We start from the raw sequence: 16,920 nt of genomic DNA on the forward strand, positions 1-16,920 counted from the left end.
CTATACAACGTACTTAAATACCACATGAATCTTTCCTTTTTTAAAATAAAGCCCCATGCAGTTCCAGTGTACCACCAGACAGTGATACTTTGCCATATACAATTTTTGCTTATTTTTGTGAAGCAGGTCTCTTATATTTAAACAACAAAAAGACTGTTGTCTGTGGATTTGCACACACAAGACAGTTTGTGAGCCCAAGTCGAATTAAGACATAAAGTTTTATGTTAGCGACGGTAAATGAACACACACACACACACAAACACGCACACGCACACGCACACGCACACACGCACACACGCTACCTAGGGTTTAAACGGAGATAACCCCGCCTTGATTTTCCACAGTTCTTTACAGTCACCGCGTCTCCAGCCTCCGTCAGTGCTGAAGGTAACTCCGTGCGTAAAGCTCCTGGACACCAGACGGACACGCAGCTGTAACCTCAGTTTCCCGTCTTTGAACTGAAACTAAATCCACGCACAGGCTACCTGAGCTTTCCAGCGAGCAACCAGGAAAAAGAGAATATGCTTTAAAACGTTATGATTTCATGTTTTAATTTTGTTTTTAGCTCTCCATCCAGATATTTTTTTTTTGTTTGTTTTGTTTTGTTTTCTATCATAGACTCCGACTGCTTGCACTAATGCCGCGCACCGACCCCGCATCAGCGACTCGGTAATTTATTAACCGTAAACAATGTACAAAACAAACAGCGGACACAGAGGAAGCTAAATGTGGATATTCTTGGAGTTCCCAGTCGGGTACCCGTAAACGATTCAGTCAAACTTATGGCGTGAAGGTAAGACAGCTGCTTCTTCTGTGATGTTGCGAACTTGGTAGAAAGAAACAGATGCAGATTAAATCAATCTCACCAAATATTGCCACAAGCTGACCCGGTGTAAAAGCATTTCAGTTCAGCCGGGTCTCAGGTGCTCTTGCCCCGGCTACCTATAATGACACACTCGGGGTGATACGAAGTGATTTATTGACTGTGATTTTTTTTTTAGACTGTTTTTCGGTGGGATGATCACAGCTGTGTTTTGCTGCGCTTCAGCACCAGTTAGAAGAAATGTTTTGACCATTTCAGAAAACAGATATTGTGTGTGTGTGTGTGTGTGTGTGTGTGTGTGTGTGTGTGTGTGTGTGTGTGTGTGTGTGTGAGTGAGAGAGAGAGAGAGACAGAGAGTCATGCACAAGACATTTTACCTGCTTGCATAGAGAAGAGGCGCATGAAAAGACACTGCCCACTGTGACCTGTATTGATTCAGGTCGCCTTTGATTGCCAAGTAATTATAAGATGCACAAGGTGAACAAATGGCTGCTTACTTTATAATCCACACTAGGAAAATGCCTCAGTGGCTCTAGTTTATTTTCTCGTTATGTGAGAGAGCGCGTGTGTCGAGTCCCGTTTCCCGGGCCACGGCGTGCTGACTTCAATCTATTTGCGCTCCTCGCTATTTAATGAAGCGCCTGGTGCTCCGGAGGTTGTGGGACCCAGATGCGGCGCTCCGTGCAGGGCAGACAGGAGACTGGCTGTTCTGGCCCATCCTGCAAGCCCCATCAGCAGCCTCTGTGCAACTTTAACAAAAGCAGAGAGTCGCTGATTGGAAAAACAAAACAGATCGCAGGGAAATGTCAAAAAGAGTGCATTCACCTCAACGGGAAATTCGGAAATGAATATTACAGTATAGTCAGACGAGTTTGTGGTGACCTTGTTGGACTTGAATCGCCCTTGGCATCACTACAACTTTTACACAATATTCCGAGAGAGTTTACATATTCGTACAGAACACCCTTTTTTACTCCATAGAGAGATCGTTTTCTGTCGTGATATCAAGGTCTCCAGTTTCCACGTAACCGGTAATGGATGATGCTCATGATGAGGCCGACGATGATAATCACTTTTTAAATAAACCTCATTTGCCTATGGGGCATGACCGCCTCCTGTAACTCTATTAAAGCATAAAAAACAAAATGTAATAAACTGTGATGTAAATGATTCAGTGTGGACAAAATCTCCAACTACGTCGACTATTGCATATTTTTCTATAATTCAGCACATCTGCATTACTCGAAAAATGATATTTTCAGGGTTTATTTGACAGTCAGTTTATGTTATGTCATTTCCACTATCTTGTTTATTATTTATTTATTTAAGACTTAATAATTCTGCGAATTTAAGTAGCTAGGGATCGGGATTATTGGAACCGGTCAAAGTTTTTTAATGACATGTTTGTTAAAATATATATATTTTTTTAAATCTCACCTTTTCATTATTTCTCTCATTGCTGCTCGCTCTGTTTCTCTCTCTCTCTCTCTCTCTCTCTCTCTCTCTCTCTCTCTCTCTCTCTCTCTCTCTCTCATATCCCCTCTTTGCTCCCCCTCGCTTGGCTTTCATTTCTCCCTCCCTCTCCTTTTACTGTTTTTACTGTGGGTGATGTATTGTATGTGCTCTCCTGTCTGCCGCTGTGCTTTTTTCTGCTGTCTTGGTCAGATATCGATGTCCCTTGAAAAAAGAATTTGAATCTCAAGAGGGTTTCATCCGGTATTAAAAAAAAATAGGCTGAACAAAAAATGAAAAATGAATGAGAAGTACCACAATGTGTGATCTGAAAGTGTGCACGGCAGCAAATTCCAGCTGAAAACATCTGTCTTTGTTGAAGTCAAATTCCAGTTAAGCTGCATTTACCCGGAATCATAACAATGCATGCACTGATTTTCAGCTGCAGGCGTTCACCCTATTAGTAGAAAGTGGGTTACACAGGAGATTGGGTGTAGTGTAAGTGACTGTCAGGAGCATTTTTCAGCCTGGATTCCATTGCCTATACCTTCCTGTCTCAGGGTCTGCGTGCAAAAACAGTCCTGCCAGAGCTGAGTGATGCACCACTTGTCAATTTCAGCTGTTTGACAGACACAGTTTACCAAAGGTTAGACAACAGTCTGTTTTGAAATAGAGATAACATCAATAAAAATGACTTTCATAAAGCTAAGATAAACACTGATGCAAAACAGGGGATTAGACTCCACAATATGCAGATCTGCAATCTGCCTTGATAGAGATCGGATCGAGGTGAGGATGTTTGCGTTGAGGTGTGGTTGATAATGGCTCTGTGGGTAAGGTGCACTGCTGACAAGACAGAACACTTGATGTAGTTGGTCACTAAGAACCAACATTTACATTCAACACGCTGCTCCCAAGAGACGGTAGATGCAGCCACCTACAAGCAACTGCCTCAGTGTGCATATGAACCACAGGAGTGGTTTGATTCAGTGGCATATACACTGCTGGCTACCTTTTCAAAATTTTGGTGCTGGTAACGATACCGGCACTACCTGTGCATAATGTTACTTTTTTGGTACCTTAATATTAAGTAATATTTTGCATGTATCTCTCTCTCTCTCTCTTTCTCTCTCCCTCCATATTCCCACATTCCCGCTGCAAACATTGGGGCATTGTCTCCATCCACACACTAAACATAGCCACATTTTCCACTGTTTGGGGTCCATTTCTCATTGCTTTCCTCCTCCTGCACCTCTGTTCTGCGTCTGAAGTGGTTTACATGCTCAGAGGTAACGACTTAATTAACAGGCAGATCTGAATTTCATTGAGTTTGGGGATTTTCTCATGTGAGGTGAACAAGGTCGTCCAATCAGCAAGAGGCTTTTGGTAAAGTTGGAAACCATTAAGCATCCAAATTATTTTTTTCTATCAAAGCAGTGCTGTCAGCTTGCAATACATTAACTAATCCTACAAGCCCAGGAAATCATACTGGACATAATCACAATCACGTCTTTGTTATTTCTTATGGAACTAGTACAATTTGTAATATTTCTGCTGTCTACACATTGATGCTTATATGTTTTATGGCTGTTAACTGTCCAAATGTGAAAAAGAGAAAGAAAATCAATGAAAATCACATTAATAAATTTCAGTGTTCCAAATCACCTCCCGGAAAACACCTAACACATCGGATTTGAAGTGATGTACTGTCTTAAAAGGTTTTCCGTAGGTGGAATTTTCGGTCCATGTCAATCACAGTAACCCACAGGGAACTTTGTTTTAATCAAAACAAACAAAAGAAAAAGTAAGAGGATGTGCAGAGGAGCCTCAGCGACCTTTGTGTGCTCTTCTGTCCAAAATGTAAGCAAGCTCACATGAAATATAAATAGTTTACCTTTTGACCAACACCAAACGCATACAAAGTAGACGCTTGAAAGGGCTTCAAATTGATGGGTAGAGCAAACGTAGGCACTCGCTCTTGTGGAACTGTTTTTCTTATATTGGTATATGCCTGCAAACGTGCAGGATGATCCCACAATGCCAATGCAGTTGAGGTCCTCTCTGATTTTCCTCTCTCGCATTTGCAATAGTCACTTGCAATTGCATTGCAATCTGACAAGTAAATCATTTAATTACTGTATATTGGATATCTGTGACTGTATCCGAGTGGCCTACATACTCTTTCTCCTGAAACCCATTCCCAGCACGTCAAATACGTGAACACTCCTGGGACTAACACTATCACTGAACGGATGGAGGAGCCAATTAAGTCCAAAAGCCAATAGGAGATCCATCATGATCTGGTTATGATGCTCGAGGTTACAGCTATATATGCTCGGACAGTTATGTTTACCGGTGGATCCATCTGTATATTAAAGGCTCGTCCACATTCCTTATTGATCCACATGATGGGTGAACAGTGCAGTGCATCATGTGTGACTAATAAGTGTAACGGGAAATTTGCACTATGTGGCTCTGGTATTTTGTTGTGCATTAGGGTTTTTTGGTTTGTGATTGGACTGCAGACGGTATAGAACTGATGATATGTATTTGCTACGGTATCACAGCCGTTTTGTTTTTAAATACCTAGTTTCATTGGAAATCAGCACACACAGATAAGAGGAAGACGTGCACACCCATTGCTCAGCTGGGTTGAAATGCATCCTCAGTTTCATGTTTTCCGTCATTCATTCATTATTTATTTATTTCATTGATAGATCACACTCTTATTTAAATTCGCAGTCCACTGGCCTTGGTCTTATCAGCAACAGGCAGTCAAGACACAGCGTGCACAGAAAGAACAGACAAACCTTTCCACGGCTTTCTATCTCACTGATCCACTGCAGAGCTACACACAGACAATATTCCCCTGAGAGGTGTGAAAGTGCTTTAGTCACAGTTAGGCTACACTGTCAGAGCAAACCAGACACCCTTTGTACACCCAGGTATGTGTGCATAAACACACACGCACAAACACACACATATAAACGCAATGAATGTGAATTGTCAGTGGACAACAAATGTCCTAATTGGCTGTGGCTTCTGTAGAGCTTGATAAAGTATCAAAGGTAAATGACTTAAAAACACTTCGAACCCCACAGGGGAATCCTGTGAAGGCTCTGGCGAACAATCTGGACCAATGGCATGACAGACATAGAGCACAGATTGACAGCGTGACTATTAGAAGAGAGAGGCAGAGAGGAAGATTAATAGCAAAAGTAGAAAGAAAGAACACAATCCCCCCAGGAGGAATGAAATCTCTCAACAATTATCTTGGTGTGCAGTGTGTCTGAACACCATGAAACGTGAATGTGTGGCCCATTCAGAGTGTCTCCCTTTAGACCTTCAATCAGTAGCACTAGATCCAGATTAGTCCAGCTCCAGCAGATGGTGCCTGACACACACAGACCCCAAGGTGTGGAAAGAAATGATATTTACACTGCTCGCTCAAAGCCACAGCCTGAAGCTCTCCTTTTGGCTTTGAATCTCTTTCTTAAAAAGGCCACAAATTGAAAGGTTAAAATGAGATGAAGTGGAGTGGTGTGTTTGATTCAAGCTTGGCATGACATGATTCACACTTTGCTTTGATTTTTTTCTTCTTCCTTTTCTATAACCTCTCTTGTGTGTCAAGTGGCAAATATAGCTGAGGTTGTACTTAGCCGAGAGATTTTATGAAATCGCTTTTAAAGTGCCGCTTCCGTGACATTTTCCCCAAGAGCCTGTGAGTATTTTGTCTGGTGAGCAAATCAAGCATACGTAGATCCCTGTGCATATGACATTTCAGTCTTAGCTTTGATAAATATCTGCGCAATCAAATACTTTTATAGTAATTGTTGTAATCTGAAAATAGAAACAGCAAAGAGTTATGGTGAAGAGTGAATGGGCTTCCATTACAGCAGCAAGTAAACTGGAAGTGATCAGTTGTTGCTGCTGCTGGGCCTTGTAAACCACTGGACAGTTAAAGGTCCATACCAGTGATTTAGTATGTTTAGTAGGATATCTACAAAATGTACATACGTTGCGTTTCTGCTAACCTTTCTCCAAAGCAAGCATTCGTAAATTAGAACTGTCATTTTCCGTACTTTTTACCCAACTATTTGGGTTCCCTTCACTTCCCTTCCATTACGATATGAAAATGAATTTTCAAAGACTTTGAACTTTCTTCACACCAGTATTCCATCACTGTAATAAAGTCGCCCACATTCGTTTTCTTAAAAGTAGAAATTGGGCCAAGTGAAATGATCTCTCTGATGGAGAAACTTTTGCCTTACATACTGACAGCAAATTATCGGTTCTGTGGTTTAGGAATGTTAATGACTTTGTTAGCCGCAGAAGCAGAGCATTATGAGGTTGGTGTTTCAGCCAAAAAATTCAGGGATTTTGATTATATGAAATCTTTAGTACCCCTGCATTATTTGTGAGTAAATGATAGTAAATGGTAGTCAGAAATTCAAAATCACTAGTAGGGCCCTTTAAATGTTGCTTAACTTACTTGTAGACTATGGATTCAGTTTGAGTGTGAGTAATCACTACCTGTCTGCAAATTAATCAGCATCATCAACATTAATACACAGGTGACAAATCAAAATCAGCCAATTAAGGAAAATGCTGAATAAAACAGAGCATGAGGAGGAAAGCCTAGTTGAAGCCAAATCGCCGGTGCAGCTTGAAACACTAAAACTGAACCGCTTCTACTGCTGTTTCACGCTCCTGGTGTGCACCAGCACAAAATTCCACAGGATCAAGCATGGGGCAGAGGCGACATTGCTTACTGGTGGGTCTGATCACAGGTATTAACAGCCCACCAAACAGCCTTTCTGCAGTTCTGTCACCTCCCTGCAGGAAAGTAGAACCCACTGGCGCTTGTTATGTACGGTCTGGTCCTGGGAGCTGAGAGAAGACAGCTCCAGCTCCCAGGAATCCAGCCGCTCTGTCGTCTACTGGTTCGCAGGACAGCCCAGTTACATGGATGCTTCTCAACTGTAATGCTGTTTTTAACAAATGTTTATATTGCTTGGCTATGCCGATTAGCTACCCAGCAAGTCTAAGTACATTTACGCAGCGATGGTTCAAAATTTGACTAATCAAATAATTTCATTTTTGAAATTACTTGTTTGTGTTCCCTTTCTTTGTGGTGTATTTTGAAAACAAGCGTTGCTCTACAAGGGGGTTTGTATAAAGGCTGTGACACAATCGGTACAGTGTTTTCAGCCAGCTGTCTTCAACAACACCAACTGGCCTTCAGTTCATGGAAATCCATTTAGCAGCTGCTTTGGTCAGTTTTTCTGTGTTTATTCGCACCTTACTATGCACTCAAGTGTGGTTTGACAAGCTCAGCTGCTTGATAAACTACTATAGCATCATTAGAAGCACTAACAGAATGATGGTTGGCATTTAGCTGATATTTTAAACAGATGGACATTTCTTTTGTTTCATTTTGTTCATATCACTGTATGTTGATGCAGAGATCCATCAAGAAGCTTCCTGAAGTAAAACTTGCCATCCAGGGGGGCAAAGGTCGCATTGTCATTCATTTTGTCTGTTATTGGTATTTATATGTCATTGCTTGGCAGGATGCACTTGTGTCATGTGAGGCATCAAGTTGTGTTAAGGATCAAAAATCGTTTCGTTGTTTTTTGAAGTAGTGTTACGGTCCTCAGATTAGTTACATGTGTTATTGTGTTGACTTTGAGTCTTTCTCAAAATAGTAAACAATAACATGGTCCATAACTGAATACAGCCCCAAACATCAATACATACAAGCAAACATGCACAACAAAGGAGATGAAATCACAACTTTCCTCCTCTATGTTCAGTTTGCACCCAAATACCGAATACCAAATACATTTCACTGATTCTTGGGAATTTGGATAAAACAGGTTTTAATTTTGAAAAAAAAAAAAAAAAAAATTGTGTTAAATTACAAAATCTGAAGGTATATCATTAAAAGCCAAGGTCTTGGGTGTTCAGCAATGTACCGGTGCAACCTCCTCATTTTGCATTTTTTTCATAAAATAGGTTTTTCCAGTTATTAGGCTACTTTGTTTTTGTCAACACCGTCACTGTAATGTTTTTTTTTTTTTAATTTGAAAAACATATTTTTGTATTAAAGAGACTATTAGTTTAATAACTCAACAGCACCAAAGAAAAATATTGTAAGCATATTCATTTAAAACAAATCTAACTGCCTCTGATGGTGGTGACACTAATCTGACGGTGGTGACAGTCACCTCATACCAACATACATTTCCAAAATTTATACCACTCATGTCAATGGCTTCTTGCTTAACAACTTTATTTAACTATTTGATACAAAAAAATAACAATCCTGAGCACTGTTATAAGCATTTTTCAGACTTCAGTCATCACCGTCAGACAGAAAACCTGACGGTGGTGACATCTGACGGTGGTGACAAAAACTTACTCTTTCACATGATAAGCCTGAGTTATTCACATTAGCCAGCTTGTTTTCGCCCTGGTGCTACCTGCATCAGACCTCTTCTTAAAAAGTATACATTTATTCCATAATCTAATTTAATATTTTTTATACAGAAGTGACGGTAGCAGTGTCCAAAAATATGATGAGATTTAAGAGAAAATAGAAAACTTCCAGGGGCCTGAGTGGCCTTGAAGCATGCAGTAGAGCTGAAGGTTTGAAAAGGGGTCCTCAGGAATGTAATTGACCTTGTAGTTTTTTTATTATTATTTTTTAAATATATATCTGACGGTGGTGACGAATATCTGGGACACGAAAATAATAGTAAATATTGTTCAAAACCCATCGTTTGTAGTTTTTAATACATATTATGATGTACTCTTTCATGTGGTAAAGATATTATTTAATGAAATTATTACTTTTTGTTGTTTTAATCAAGTTGAAATGATTATCTCCTATCCAAGGACAACTGGTTTTGTAGGCCATGGGCCAACATATAATCATTAAATTAATACAAATTAAAAATAAACCTATAAAAGAACCTTACAAATGTGCAAAGAACCCCCTGATTATGCCCTTGATTCTTTTTATTCATTAAAATGTTGTAAATTTCCAGCAGAAATAGCATTTTTCTTAGTGGGACATGATTTATCCAAATTCTCAAGAATCAGTGATTTGTCTGTAATGCAGTAATGTGACATGTTACAGTTCTTACATTCAGTAAGCACATTACAGTTACAAATCCAACACTTATGTTGTTATTTGTATCATATAAGCTCTTCAATTATTTGCAATATGAGTGGATAGAAAAAAAAAAAAAATCATCAAACATGCCCTTCATGCATGCTGGAACACCAATCGCCTGAACTCTTGTGACTTTGACTCGAGCTTGTTCCCAAACATGGCAGAGCAGTCTACAATTTTTGAGATATGCACATTGCTTCCAATTTGCTGTGCGAAAGGACAAGAATGTGACAGTAAAGAGCAAACCGTGGCCAGGCTAGAGACAACTATCCGTTGCTGTGAACAAAACATCATATCTCTGCAAGCACCTGCAAAGGCAACATGGTACCACAAAGCTCGTAGTGAAAGGCCTGCAGAGCCAGGGCAATGCTCAAGCTGAGTGTACAGCCACCCCAACCAAGCAGCCAAAGCTTGACTTTCAACAGGTAACAAAAGCAGAGATAAACAGGCTTGTAGCAGCCTCCACAGTGGAGGAAATGTTGCCTGTTTTTGCAGTGGAATCATTAACTGCTATATTGTTCACAGGCAATTACAACGCATCAGAGGCAATGTTGTGGAGTAATGCAGAAGTTATCTAATCATATAATCCCAAGCAAATAATGTGACCTTCAAGTCAAACTGAGGGTATGAACGCTTCAACTCAATATCCTGTTGTGCAGAATCACCAGCTAACTATTACACAACAAAACATGCATCCTTGTGTAAGATGTTATCGAGATCCTGCAAAAAGGAGAATGATGAGCAGAGGAGCACCAGCGCAGACTGTGTAGCTCATATGTTCTGTGTTGAGTTTGACAGCACAGTACTGCAGGCAGGTAGTGGTGGGGCTGCACGCTTGATTTACCTGGGGCTTACAAGCCTCTGTTGAGCTGGCAAGGTGTGTCAGGAAAGGGCAGAGGAGGGGGTGGGGTGGTGGGGGCTGCTGGGGCAGAAACACTGTATGTGTGTCTGCGTGGGCACACACATCTGTGTGTACCAGTGTGTCTCTGTGTCAGTGCATGGTGCGTGTGATGGAAAGTAGCACGGGGTGTGTGTCTGCAGCATGTGGCCTCACCAGAGACGAGGCTGGTTGTTAGGTTGGAGCTTCCCCGAAACCTAATGAGGCCGTTGGAGGCTTGTTATCAACCTCCTTGTCTTCTACCAGTGGGCAGATTGTCTTCTACTTTCCTTCTTATTACATGATTTGTGTAGGTAATGGCTGAAATCACCTCCACAATAACCTTTATGTATTCGGGGTCACATTTACACGGCAAGGCTTTTTGTTATCATGTAGAATATATGTGTGGTTTTTATCCAGCCTTCATCTCTCGCTGCGTTTCTGTGGATCTGACTTGTCTTGAGACTGTCCGGATGGGCTCCAATGCTTTGTTTGATTTCACCTCTTTCTGACAGCATCACTAAAGTGAAACATCCCCATCAGCCTTAAAATCTGCATGCTGAACATGGTTTCCAGTGATGCAGGTGATTGAATATGTCACTCACACGTCACGAATAAAAAAGCAATGTATTACTTGCTCTGTGTATAAAAGTCAGGTGGAGGGCATGATTTGAATTCCTAAAATTTCTTGGCTTTTTCTTCTTCTTTCTTCTTCAACTTCTTCATTTTTCTTTTACTTCTTCTTTGTCCTTTGTAATTAACTATGTAATTTATACAATACTTTATTGTGAAAAGATTAATTTTTACAAAGCATTTCTTAACACCATATGATTTTGAACCTTCAAAGGACTTTACTTCCAAATCATCTAGTCATATGAACGTCAATTTATCTGCTGAAAAAACACAAGGCTGTGTTGTGTTTAACATTATTATCCCACAGAACAGAATATTTGAAAAAGTAAATGCATCTTTTTTTCTATTAATACACAATCATTTTCCCCTTTCTATTTTATAATGTTCACCATTTTCCTCTCTTATCTCCAAAAAGTGCCAAACAAAATGAATGCAAATTTTATGGAGGTTACAAGAAAATCATTCACAGTGATAACCACAGAGAGAAGGGCCCATAATTGCAACAGCAAGATAAAGAGACAGTAATTGGTACTCTGGGTGAGCAGGTTTATTTTCAGCAAAGTGTAAGTTATAGAAGCAACCAGCAACACATCCAAGACGTGCAAAGTGGCGTCATAATTGTGAAGACTTGCTTCCCCCCTTGTAGAGCAACAAAAGGGAGCCATATTCCAAGAAAGGGAATTCACAAGATAGTCATTGACTTTGCCAGCATCAATGATTTTGACCTGGCAACTAAGAGGGCTGAGGTAGATAGAAAACTAATTAGAATGAGGGCTATCGCAGCGTAGAATCAAACACTTTGACGGTATTGACAAAGTGTTATCTGCTAGGGTCTTGACTTCCTCTGTGGATAGACTGATACAGGGAAGTAAGAGCAGATTTGGTGTTACAAAAGCTGGAGGCAGGAGAGCAGAAGTAAACACCCTGTCGGTGCCTTAACGGATACACTTGTGTGAAGGAAATCAGCAGGGCGCTGAAGCCATAATCAACTGCGTAATCACGCATAATGCAATAACACCGCATTTTATAATGACTTCCAAAAATGTGAAAATTTTCTTCTTTCATATAGTAATAACACTCATGTTTTGTAATAACTCAATGCATGCTGTAATAACAGCAGTGGTAGGTTATTACAAAATGCAGGAAAATTTATTACATTGTGTATTCATGGTTTTATTACAAAATGTGAGTTTTATGACAAAATAAAGGAAAAATGTATTACATCTGAAAGGCTATTTCAAAATGTGGACAGATTTTATGAGGCGGATTGTATTGATTAATTATACCCCCAAAGCGATTTCTGAATTATTATTATTAATTATTTCATTAAACTGAAGTATTTTTCAAACAGGGTTTGACCAATCTGTATTGGCATCATAAAATGTTGCTCAGTTATAAAACAGTAAAGGGAACATGGAAGAAAGAAGAAAAAAATTAAGGATGGGGGGATGAATTTATGGCCAGTGTGTGTGTGTGTAAATCATGAATGTGCTGGCAGACCAGTCGCGGAAGAATGGCTGGACGATAAAGCATGAATGAGGGGGTGAGTTGGAGTGAATGACACTGACTGAAGTAATGAATTAGATATTCAAATGAGGTTTCGGGAGTCCAGAGCAGCAGTGAATCAGTGTAGCCCAGATTCATGTTTAATGGCAGCATGGTTTAATAAGAGGGTGACTACACTGTTGCGTTAGAATGAGCTACACCCAAGAGCAACAAAGAATAGGCTGGGCTATTATCTTTACTCTGCCTATTAGAGGAACTGTTAGCAAGTCACAGACAGTTTGGAGATTTTAGTCATTTCGGTATCGTTACAAGACAGCCATTTGCAGTGGTAATGCCAGCTAATACACGTACCAACACTGCAGCACCATTGTTTAGCAGTGGAAATAAGGTTTTTCATTGTTCCATAGAACCTAGAATAAGCACACAAACCCTCCTGATTAGATGGACTGTATGAGAAGCAGATGGTGTGTGTAGGCACAAACATAGAGTGATATTAATACATGTTAGCAAGAATCCAAACGTTAGTGTTTTCTGGCTACAAGACAAATGGTCATCCCCTCTGTGCTGGTCCATTGAAGCTGCTGAGCTCACCTGTCTGCTCAAGGCTACCCTGGAGAAAAAAGCCTTGTCACTAATGCGGAAATCCAGGCTAGTCAGATAATACCTCCTGCTTTCATAGATCATTGCTGGTGTCACCAGGGAATGGGGGGCTGCGGTTAGATGTGAGACTGAGGGATTGTGCACACAAAGTGAGGTCAGGTTATTTAAGGATTCTATCCAGGACAGGTCAACGTCTTGCAGATCAGAGCAGAGCTGGCTGGCTGTGTTACTGTTTAACCCATTTAATACTGCTGCATGAGAACTGAATACAGAGTATCAGCTGGTGATCTGTTATGCTGTGACCACTCATCAAGGACAATCCAATAAGATTTTTATGAGAAAAGTGATAGGATTCCTGCTCCATGGGAAATACTTAAAGTTACAATGTACAGCGTCTGTGTTTTATTTGAAGTTGATGACGCTTTGTACAGATTAAGTCATTAATTTTCCCTACTTTTGTCTCCTTTATCTGCATCTTAAGTCATCAGAATTCAATGACACATGGATGATATATGAAATATTCTTAGAGTGAAATGATTTGCAGTGATTTATAAACCCAAGTCCTCCACCGCCCATCCTCTGTGTGGGGACTTGAAAACCTAGAACTCAATTTGACTCTAGTCCATATCTTTTGAAAAATCATCTGCATATTTGAAAAAACAAACAAACAAAAAATGCATTTATACTAGTATTCATCTACAAAAAAATGGCGTGTCCTAGAAATTATATTTGGAGTGTGGCTGAAATTGTGGCTCACTAAGTTTCATAGGGTTTAAACCCACTCTGGCTATGAAACAGTGGCATCTAAAGCACAGCTCTGTGTGCAGGATTTTAGTGTGAGGGAGCTGTTAGTTGTCTGTCTCTACCCTGCTTAGAGTGGCTTCACACTATAATTTCTGAGCCAGCACTTTTATTTCATCAACACTTAGTTTGAATCAGGCTGTTATAGTTATCTGCTGGTGCTGCTTGAGACACTTCTGCAAAGCGTTGAGTGTGTCTGCAGTCTGCACTGCTTTCTCTTGTATGAGAAATGACCAAGCATAAATTTTGCAAGTCCGTCATTCTCAGTATTTTCATGGTGTATCAGCAGCTCATTTTGTGAAATATAATATTGTTATATTGTACTAAAAATGGCCAGGGAAAAGTTTGGGCTGTCAGTCTTACTTTTTGTGTGAGAGCCAGTGTCAGCCAACCACATCTTGACAGGGTCTGCAGAAGACAGTAAGAATTAATTTACATATAAACAAACCAAAAAAAAAAAAAAAAAAAAAAAAAAAAAGAACAAAACTGCAGAGCTTGGATTTGAGGGGAATGATGAAAACAGCAGAAATACTTCATGCAGTGCAGAATGGTGTTTGCACAGTAATTGTTAAAGGAAAACTTTGTCACTGTTTATGTGAATGTCCTATCAGTGGTGATGGCAAATGTCAGCTGAGGTAACAAATTCCTCACTGTCTGCTATATTCATGGAGAAATGTGAGATCTTCTGCGTGTCTGCCCAGCTTGCTCAGCTCGCCTGGCTCTGTGCACAAAACCTTAGAGTGTTGTCTTAAAAACTTCACTCTTCAATCAGAAAATTGGAAAAACAACATAAACAGAATTTGATTAGCTTTAGCAACATCAAACATGCCTTCACAATAAGAGAGCTAGTGCAAGCAACCTGAGCTGAGTAGAGACAGAGAGAGAGTATAGAGAGAGAGACAGCGGTGGTCAAGCAAGCTAAAGAATGAAGGAACAGAGGGAGTGGTGATTGTGAGAACAAAGTAGTGAATCAGAGGAATAAAACATTATTCTCACACAACGCTGCAGGAAGGTGCCACATTGCTGGATCTTGTTTGGATGCATGCCAATGCTGCCAAAGCTTCAGCTTCACTCCACTGCATACACTACTCACAAAAAGTTAGGGATATTTGGTTTACGGGTGAAATTTACAGAAAATGTAAAAAGTTCACGCTACAGTGATATTATATCATGAAAGTAGGGCATTTAAGTAGAAGCATGCCCTGGTGATTTCCTCATCTCAAACAATTTCTTGAAACAAAAGCCAACAACAGTGGTGGATATACCACAACAAAAAATGTCAATGTCTCAATAACTTGTCATGTGCCCTCATGTGCATCAATTACAGCTTGACAACGACGTCTCATGCTGTTCACAAGTGGACTTATTGTCTGCTGAGGCATGGCATCCCACTCTTCTTGAAGGGCGGCCCTCAGGACATTGAGGTTCTGGGGTACAGAGCTCTGAGCCTCTACACGGCGACTCAGCTGATCCCATAGGTTTTCTATGGGATTCAGGTCTGGAGAAAGTGCAGGCCACTCCATTTGAGGTACCCCAGTCTCCAGCAGCCATTCCCTAATGATGCGACCTCGATGAGCTGGAGCATTGTCGTCCATGAAGATGAAATTAGGCTTGTGTTGTTCATGCAGGGGTACAATGACTGGATTAATGATGTTATTCAGGTAGTATGTGCTTGTCACTGTACCATTCACAAAGTGTAGGGCAGTTCTGTATTGACTAGACACACCTGCCCACACAGTAACACCACCACCACCAAAGGCTTGTCTGGTGACAACAGTGGCTGATGCATAGGGCTCTCCTTGACGTCTCCAACATCGTTGGCGGCCATCATTTCTGCTCAACATGAATCGGCTTTCATCAGGGAACAGCACTGAGGCCCACTAGTCGCTCGTCCAGCGTTTATGCTGCCTGGCCCATGCAAGACAATGACACCTGTGCCTGGTGGTGTGGTCAGGTACCCTTGCAGGTCGTCTAGCACGCAGACCATGCTGATGTAAACGGTTTCGAATGGTCTGATGTGACACTTCTGCCTCTCACCTTCCTTAAACGTACCTGGAGTTGAGTGGCATTCATCATCCGGTTCCGCAGGGCACTGTTCACAATGAAGCGGTCATCAGTGTGGGATGTGGCCAAAGGACGTCCACTTCTATGCCTTTCTGTGACTCTTCCAGTCTCTCTGTATCTCTGTTGCAACCTGCTGATGACACTCTGTGACACTCTAAGCTCAGTGGCCACTTCCGTCTGAGAAGATCCTGTTTTAAGCCTCGCAATAGCGAGGTGCTGCTGATCAATTGTTAGGTGTCATCTTGGTCTCATGATGTCAAAATGTGAACAGCATGATGAGGAGGACTGTTTAAATATCAATTCTAATTGAACCAGGAAATTTATTGGTCGATTCATGGATCAAACACCTGATGTGAATTTTGCCGTTAAGCTCCTTGTTAGAGAACAGCAACTTGTGCAAAAAGTACTGAAACATTGAACAGTTGGACATGTGCATTCAAAAGTTTACAGAAGGTCACATTAAGTTCACCTGTAAAGGTTATAATGCATTTTAGGTTCATCCTGAAATTTCACCCGAAAGCCGAATATCCCTAACTTTTTGTGAGTAGTGTATATTCGGCCTTATATTCTAGTTTGAATAAATATGGCTTAATACCCACTTCAGCCAAAATGCTATAAAGTGTATCCTTGTCCATAAAATCCTCTGCTCTCAGATTCTGGGATGCCCTTGTTGCTGCTGAAAACGTATCTAATTAACAATACAAGCAAAGACAACAAGAAAGTGCTGCTATTAGCTTTTGCAGCTAGACCCCTGGCTACCCAAGCTGAACTTGGAGTTTAGAGGCTGCAGTTCTTCCTTTACCCTGACTACGTCACTGTACGCATCAAATAACGGTGCTGTGCTTGAAGTTTCTCTTTGCAGCTCTGCCCCAAAGTGCATCAACAACACCTGCAGGCGTTTTTTCACACTATAACCCTAATTCGGATAGATATGGATAAGGTTGAAACTCGGCAAAGTGATCCTTTAAGAGCGTGTCTTTGTGA

At 40.7% G+C, this 16,920-nt stretch overlaps 1 protein-coding gene across 1 annotated transcript in view; it reads left to right on the forward strand.

Moving 5' to 3' along the window:
• The first annotated feature begins 630 nt into the window (after nucleotides 1–630).
• Nucleotides 631–16,920, forward strand: part of drd2a (dopamine receptor D2a) — a 56,971-nt gene continuing 40,681 nt past the window's right edge. The window contains exon 1 of the mRNA XM_030066964.1: nucleotides 631–793. The gene's annotated coding sequence lies outside the window, so the exon portion shown is untranslated. The remainder of the gene's footprint in view (nucleotides 794–16,920) is intronic.

Source organism: Myripristis murdjan, chromosome 13 (assembly GCF_902150065.1).
Source record: "Myripristis murdjan chromosome 13, fMyrMur1.1, whole genome shotgun sequence".
Classification (NCBI taxonomy): Eukaryota; Metazoa; Chordata; class Actinopteri; order Holocentriformes; family Holocentridae; genus Myripristis; species Myripristis murdjan.